Here is a 6,837-nt window from a genome sequence, read left to right on the forward strand (position 1 = left end):
TCAATACATCTATAAGTCCCCCCTTCAGTCATGACAACAACTCAATTAACCATGCTGAGTCTCCTCAAATAGATCCTTCTATAGACAATCACATATCTATTATTGGGCCATCATTATATCAACAAACTATACAAAAAATAATTGAGCTTCAAGCTCTTTGGGATGAGAACTGAATATCAATTAGTGCACAAGAGAAGATGCTCCAATTATTATTTGGAGACATGGGAAATCCAAGGGCTAGGGCTCAAAGAGTTGAAGATTGCAAGCCAAGTTTAAGTAAGCTATTAGTGCAACTACCTGATACATGCGATGGAAATCTTGATGGAGTAAGAGTCCCGACATCTTGGGAGCAACTTGACTCTATGTATCATGGTCTTGGCATGGTCCAACCTGAGTGCTATAGGTTTTGCATGGGAAGTAAAAACAATGATCATGAAATTGAACTTCTTACACCTAGTAAAGAAGATTCTTATGCCAAAGATGTAGTCTTGTGTTCTTGCAAACAAAATATGCGAAAAAGAATACTCAAGCGTGATTGTATTGAATGTTGTGAAAAGTGTCAAAAATGCAATAAACCAAGGAGAGAAATTTTAGCTATTGATTATTTACCTCTAAAGAAACAATTAGAGCTTTTAGTGCGATCCAGGACACTTTGTCATGATTTCCTAAGCATGTGGCGTCATAAAACAAGATGGTTAGGGAAAGATATCCATATGCAACCAGAATTCATAAACGAGTTTTGGGATGGAACAAAGTGTCGTGAGTATCAAGATTTTTGGAATCCTGATGCTGAGTATGAGATGGTTGTTGCGTGCAACAACCCTACATGTGGGAAAGTATATACAACTTTTCCAAGGTCTTGTTTTTCAATAGTTCTAGAACAAGGTTTTGACCAAGAGATGCAAGAGTATAGTTTTGTTTGTAAAAAATGCCGACATCTCAACAAATGTAAAAAGAAAAAGTGTAGAGGTGATCCTCGAAACTTGGCACTTCTTTTACATTGGGATGGCTTCCAAGCCTCTCATACCACTCAAAAGGACTGTGGTGTGGTTGAAATTAAGGTCCTTAATGGTGGGAAGGGTTCCATATTAGGCATTATTCATGTTTTATTCATACATTTTAGTTGCTCTAAATTTATTCGTAATACTCTTGATGTATTTCAAACTTTTTTAAGACCACTTATTAGTGAGCTACAAGACCTTTACATAAATGATATGCAAGTATCATACAACTACCCTGTAGAAAAGATTTTTGAAAATCCAATGGGGCAATCAAACTTTTGTGTTGTTAGATCAATGCTAATGATAGTTACAGGGGATCATCCTGCACAATGCAAAACAGGATCCTTCAAAGATGGTGGGCAATTCTTTTGTAGTAGAGACAAAGCCCAAGCTACTCTTGTTACTAGTAATCCCTCATTCCAAGGACGTTACCTTTATGATGGTAGTCGATATCAAGCAAGATATCCTTCAACTCAACGGTCCATAGGTGAAATGATTGATGCCTTATCAAGGTCAAAGAGGGCATCCACACAAGCTGAAAAGGATGGAAAACTAAAGCTTGCAGGATTAGCTGGAGAGTCTATTCTATGGAAACTGTATGATTTGTATGGTTTTAACTTGTCAATAGACTTGGTATATGATGCGATGAATGTGTGATCTCTAAATATATTTCAAAAATACATATGAGTACTCATGAGAGCCATGTCCAATGAAAAGAAAAAGATGATAGATTTTTGTTGTGAAAAGGCTTATAAGCTATCTCCACCCTCTATTTGTCATGGACGGTGGCCTCATAATCCAAGTAAGTACTATATGGAGATTCAAATGGGTGCTAGTAGCATTGGTCATAATGGACATCATTATCTGATCGCCATCCCATTGTGTATATCATAATGCTTTATCTATGGGTGTTTGTATATTAGGACGGTATCTCGTGGATATAGCTCATGTTGTGTCTCATGTATAGGTAGTTCAATCTTTGTGTGTATATGTGTATGTGTGCATGTGTGATTATTAAAAAATGAGAAAATTTCTTGCTTGAAGAAGATTAATGTATGGATATAGTCTCTTGTTTGAGGAATACTAGCATATAAAGTTGAAAATTTGATTTTAGCTTGTATCTTGTTTGATTTTAGCTTGTCTCATGGTTTATATAGTTGTATATTGTATCCTTTTTATATGATTGATTGATTCTTTATTGGTTGAATATTAACATAGTTTCTTGATTTAGTTTTAGCTTGTCTCATGGCCTCCCCAAGTCAACAAACTCTAGATTCAATGATGCAAACTATCATCACTCTACAAAAAACAATTGAGGAACTAAAATCAAAGAATGATAGTTCCGAACAAACAATGAGAATGACAAACCAGTTTCAATATAAAGTAAAAGAGTCTAGTTACCACCTCAAAAGCAAATCAAGAGTATACAAATAGGGGATGTATCTCTGATGAAGACTCCTACATATGACCAGATTTTCAAACCACCTAAAAGGATTAGTCGAGAAGACTAAGATGAGTTTGGAAAACCATTTTTACTAAAATACTATCGAGATACGCAAAATGTTAGGTATTGTGCTAATCATAGAAAAGTGTATAATTGGGTCAAGAGCCATGAGATTGGCAATGATTTGCGGTTTCATAATAATAAAGATGACAAACATAGAATTTTAGAGATCATAGATCAAAACTATGATTAAATTTTACCCCTTGAGTTTCCTGTGCTACTTACCTTTGGAAAAATGAGGATGTATATCTGTACAATCTTTCTGTTGCTCAAAATCTCAGAAAGAAACTCAAGAGGAAAAGATCATCTTTGGTGGATATATCTTTGGTAAGCATACTTATTTATCAAAATTTTCTCACCATAGATTATATACACAAGAAATTGGTATTGATTGGCACAACTATGGTTTTTTAATAGAATAATCATAGCTTCGAGCAAGTACATATGCAACAAAAACCAGTAAGATTTGCAATTTTCATCTCAAGTTTTATTTTTTCTATTGTATAATTTTTATTATCTTTATCTTTATTATAATCATTTCACTTAAAGTTTCTTAGATATAGTTACATTTCATTATATTTTCTCTAAAATTTTAGGATACAAGTGAGGAGGTGTATTATCCACAACTTATGGTGAAAGAACAATGTATCTTTTCTGAGAATAGTGCAACACATGTATGTACATCATTCACTCATTTAAATATTTTAATATTTGGAGTTTTTAGTTTTTGATATTGACTTCAATTTTTTTGCTTGTACTAGTTGGAATCTCATAATGATGGTCCACCTCTTGTTTCAATTTCTGCTTCCGAAAAATATCAAAAAAATAATGAAATGGTTAGTATATCTTGGTTTGTAGTCTTTTTTCATTTGATTGTCTCTAACACTTAACCAATGTTTCAGGACTATTTAAACTCAGATCATAGTTTTATGGAGCTACTACAAGGAATTCCATCTATATGAGGAATATATACATATATTCTTAATTTTTGTATACTTTTAAATTAAAATATATTCCATTTTAAGTTTTACTTTTCTTGTATTATAGGGTTCATGCAGTAGTGAACACTCTCTTCCACAATATATGATCCAAGATCTTGAGGGGGTTGAAGTAGCACGGAAAAGTCTTCGTGTACGAAAGGTATGCTTAGCTATCTCTTGATATTTTATTTTAATATATGCATTTAATACATTATATCTAGTTACAAACTTATTGTGATAAGATGAGCGAGAAAATGCAGCAAAGCAAGCAACAACAAAAGGAGAGTAAGGGCAAAAATAAGAAATTATCTAAGGTACTTCTTTGCATTTTTTTTTTCTAAATGTGGCATAATTTAATTTTGTTAACTTTATTTTATTGTCTATACTATAGACTCTCGACCATGTTGAGCCATAAAAAAGTGTGGATCCTTCTAATATAGAATTGTCATCAAGAACTTCATCGGTAACTCAATGTTATTAAATATTAAGACAATAGAGTAGCTAATTAAATTATGATGTAGTAGCACATTAATCTATGTTGTATTTCTAAAATGCAGGTTGTTAATGCATTTTAAGAGGAAGACCAAGAAACCATTCTCCTCAAATATTTAGACATCCAATCCATTGATGAGCTATATGCATCGTTAAAATCTACATATGGTGTTATTAAGAGAGATCCTACTTTTTTAGGAGGACGCAATGAGCAAACATTGCCAGCCATGAGAAAAGCTCTCGTGGATTGGTTACTCTATAGAGAGAAAATTCATGTTACAAAAAATCACAATAAATCTTTGAGTATTGATTATATATGTATCTTGAATTGACCTCTTTATTAATGAAGGTAACATCTTTTAATTCTTTCTATTATTTTGATTTATATTTTTTACCATATTAGTAATTCTTAAAACTATCTACATGATTGCAACTAGTTTTCTTATATATAAAAAACACTATATGATTAGTTCTATCTGGTATGTTTATATAGTAAAATTTCACTACATAGATAACTAGAGAATTTTGAAATTTCTATATAGGATTTTTTTACTATATTACTAACTTGTAAAGTGTTCCACTTTTACTACATGAGACTTTTTTTAGATACATTGATAAGTATCTAGAAAATTTCTCTTTTTTTAGATACATTGATAAGTATCTAGAAAATTTCTCTTTTTTTTCTATATGGATAGGTGTCTAAAGTTCCTTGTGAGCAGAATGAGAATAGGCGACATGGAGGTTGTGCGAACGGAAGTACCGAGTAGTTTGGTGACCGCCGGGCTGGTGGTGCTATTGTGCTACGTTGTGTTACAGAATAGCAGGCGATGGAGGGGATTACCGCCAGGACCATGGCCAATATGGCCGGTGATAGGAAACCTGTATCATTTAGTGGCCGGCGGGAAGCTCATCCACCGGAACCTGGCTCAGCTAGCAAGCAAGTATGGACCGATACTGCACCTGCGCCTGGGTTACGCTGACACGGTGGTAATCAGCAGCCCGTCCTTGGCCAGGGAGGTGCTTCAGCACCAGGACAAGGTGTTTGCGAACCGGCCGCCCATGGAGGCCTCGCGTCGCCTGCAGTTCGGCACGGGCAACACCCTCGCCATGGCTGACCTCGGCCCCGCCTGGCAGGACCTCCGGCGCTTTGCCACCCTCCACCTCTTCAACCCCAAGCGCCTCGTCTCATTCCAGCCCGTCTTAGACCAGGAGATCAACCACGCCATCTCCAAGATCCAATCCTCGGCCGGCACCTGCCTCGACCTCACCTCTCACATCGACTCCCTGCTCGAGAACCTTTTCTGCCGAATCGCCGTCGGCAAGCGCCAGGACGACATCTCACACATCCAACGGCTCAAGGAGGTAATGCATAAGAGCACTCTTTTGTTCAAGTCGAACGTGATTGGCGACTTTATACCCGCCCTCGGATTCTTGGACCTCAAAGCCAAGCGATCCCTCGATGAACACCGCGCGAAGGTCGATGCGCTGCTGGAGGAGTTGATCAAGCAATACGAGCAAGATCAGGGCCACGATAGAATCTATGGTGTGGATGCGTGCAGGGAAGAGGCGGCAGCTGGCAGCTTCCTACGCGTGCTCTTGGCTGGCTTCCCGGACAACAGGAACAGGGTGAAGCAGCTACTCCAGGTACTCGTGGTTTCACAAATTCCTATATGTCGCCATCGATATATTGGAGACTGCAGGATGCTTTCTAATAGACTCGTGGTTCATCTAATTCTCCTTGACCCGTGCTTTCCCAGGAGCTTCTTGTGGGAGCGATTGATTCAGCAAGTTCGACATTGGATTGGGCAATGGCGGAGCTCATGGCCAACCCAGAGGAGCTGGCGAAGCTACAGAAGCAGGCGGACGAGGCGGTGGGCAGGGAGAGGATGGTGGAGGAAGAGGACGTGGCGAGGCTGGGGTATCTGAGGTGTGTAGTGAAGGAGACGTTGCGCCTGCACATGCCAGCGCCGTTCCTGACGCCCCGCATGTCCAGCCAGGCTTGCGTGGTGGGCGGCTACCACCTCCCCAAGGGCACTCGCGTCATGGTGCATGCATGGACCATGGCCCGAGACCCCAAGCTGTGGGACCACCCGTCACAGTTCCTTCCTGAGCGCTTCCTCCTGTCCGGCGATCAGGGCAGTGCATTGGACTTTCGAGGCCAGCATTTCCAGTTCCTGCCCTTCGGGGCCGGCCGCAGGATCTGCCCTGGCCTGACTCTCGGCGCGAGCATCGTCGAGTTTGCCCTCGCTCGCCTCATTCACACCTTCGATTGGGAGTTGCCGCCCGGCCAAGAGCAAGTCGACCTGTCAGAAAGCTTTGGCTTGGTCGTCTCTCGCGCGACTCACCTCGTTGCCATCCCCACTCCACGCCTCACCATGAGAACATAAAAATTTTCTTATATCGTAGTCCTTCCCCCAGAGCTAAGAGTCGGTTGCCAATCTCTCTTTTCTAGGGAAAAACTCCTTTCTATAGAATGCTAATGTCTTGGACAAAAAGTTACGTGACATGTGATGATGATATCCTAACTGCTCGTCGAAAAATTATCCTTTTACATATATCTGAGACTAATAAGCAAGCCACTTGCGTGTGCTAGGTAACTTTAGAGTAAGCTAGTAAAGGGAATATCTCTTTGTGTGTGTGCATGTTCTTTCTATAAATACAACCAAATGTATGTAGAACTTTGTTTTATGAATGCACCCTTTCTGCATTTGTAGGACATAGAAATCAAAATGATATTGTTACCAGTGTGGAGTGTTTTTTGGAGACCCAAATAGAGTCTAGGGAAGATGTGATGACACTAGAGGAAGCCACAACAGGGAAGGAAAGGCCAGGTTTTGTGCGAATTGGCATACAAATCTAG

General features: G+C 39.1%; 1 pseudogene; it reads left to right on the forward strand.

Moving 5' to 3' along the window:
* Nucleotides 1-4,712: 4,712 nt before the first annotated feature.
* On the forward strand, nucleotides 4,713-6,590 carry LOC148010908 (cytochrome P450 71AU50 pseudogene; annotated as a pseudogene).
* The last annotated feature ends 247 nt before the right edge of the window (nucleotides 6,591-6,837 follow it).

The sequence above is a fragment of the Lygodium microphyllum genome, chromosome 29 (assembly GCF_053477565.2).
Source record: "Lygodium microphyllum isolate KBCC chromosome 29, Lygodium_microphyllum_v1.1.10, whole genome shotgun sequence".
Classification (NCBI taxonomy): Eukaryota; Viridiplantae; Streptophyta; class Polypodiopsida; order Schizaeales; family Lygodiaceae; genus Lygodium; species Lygodium microphyllum.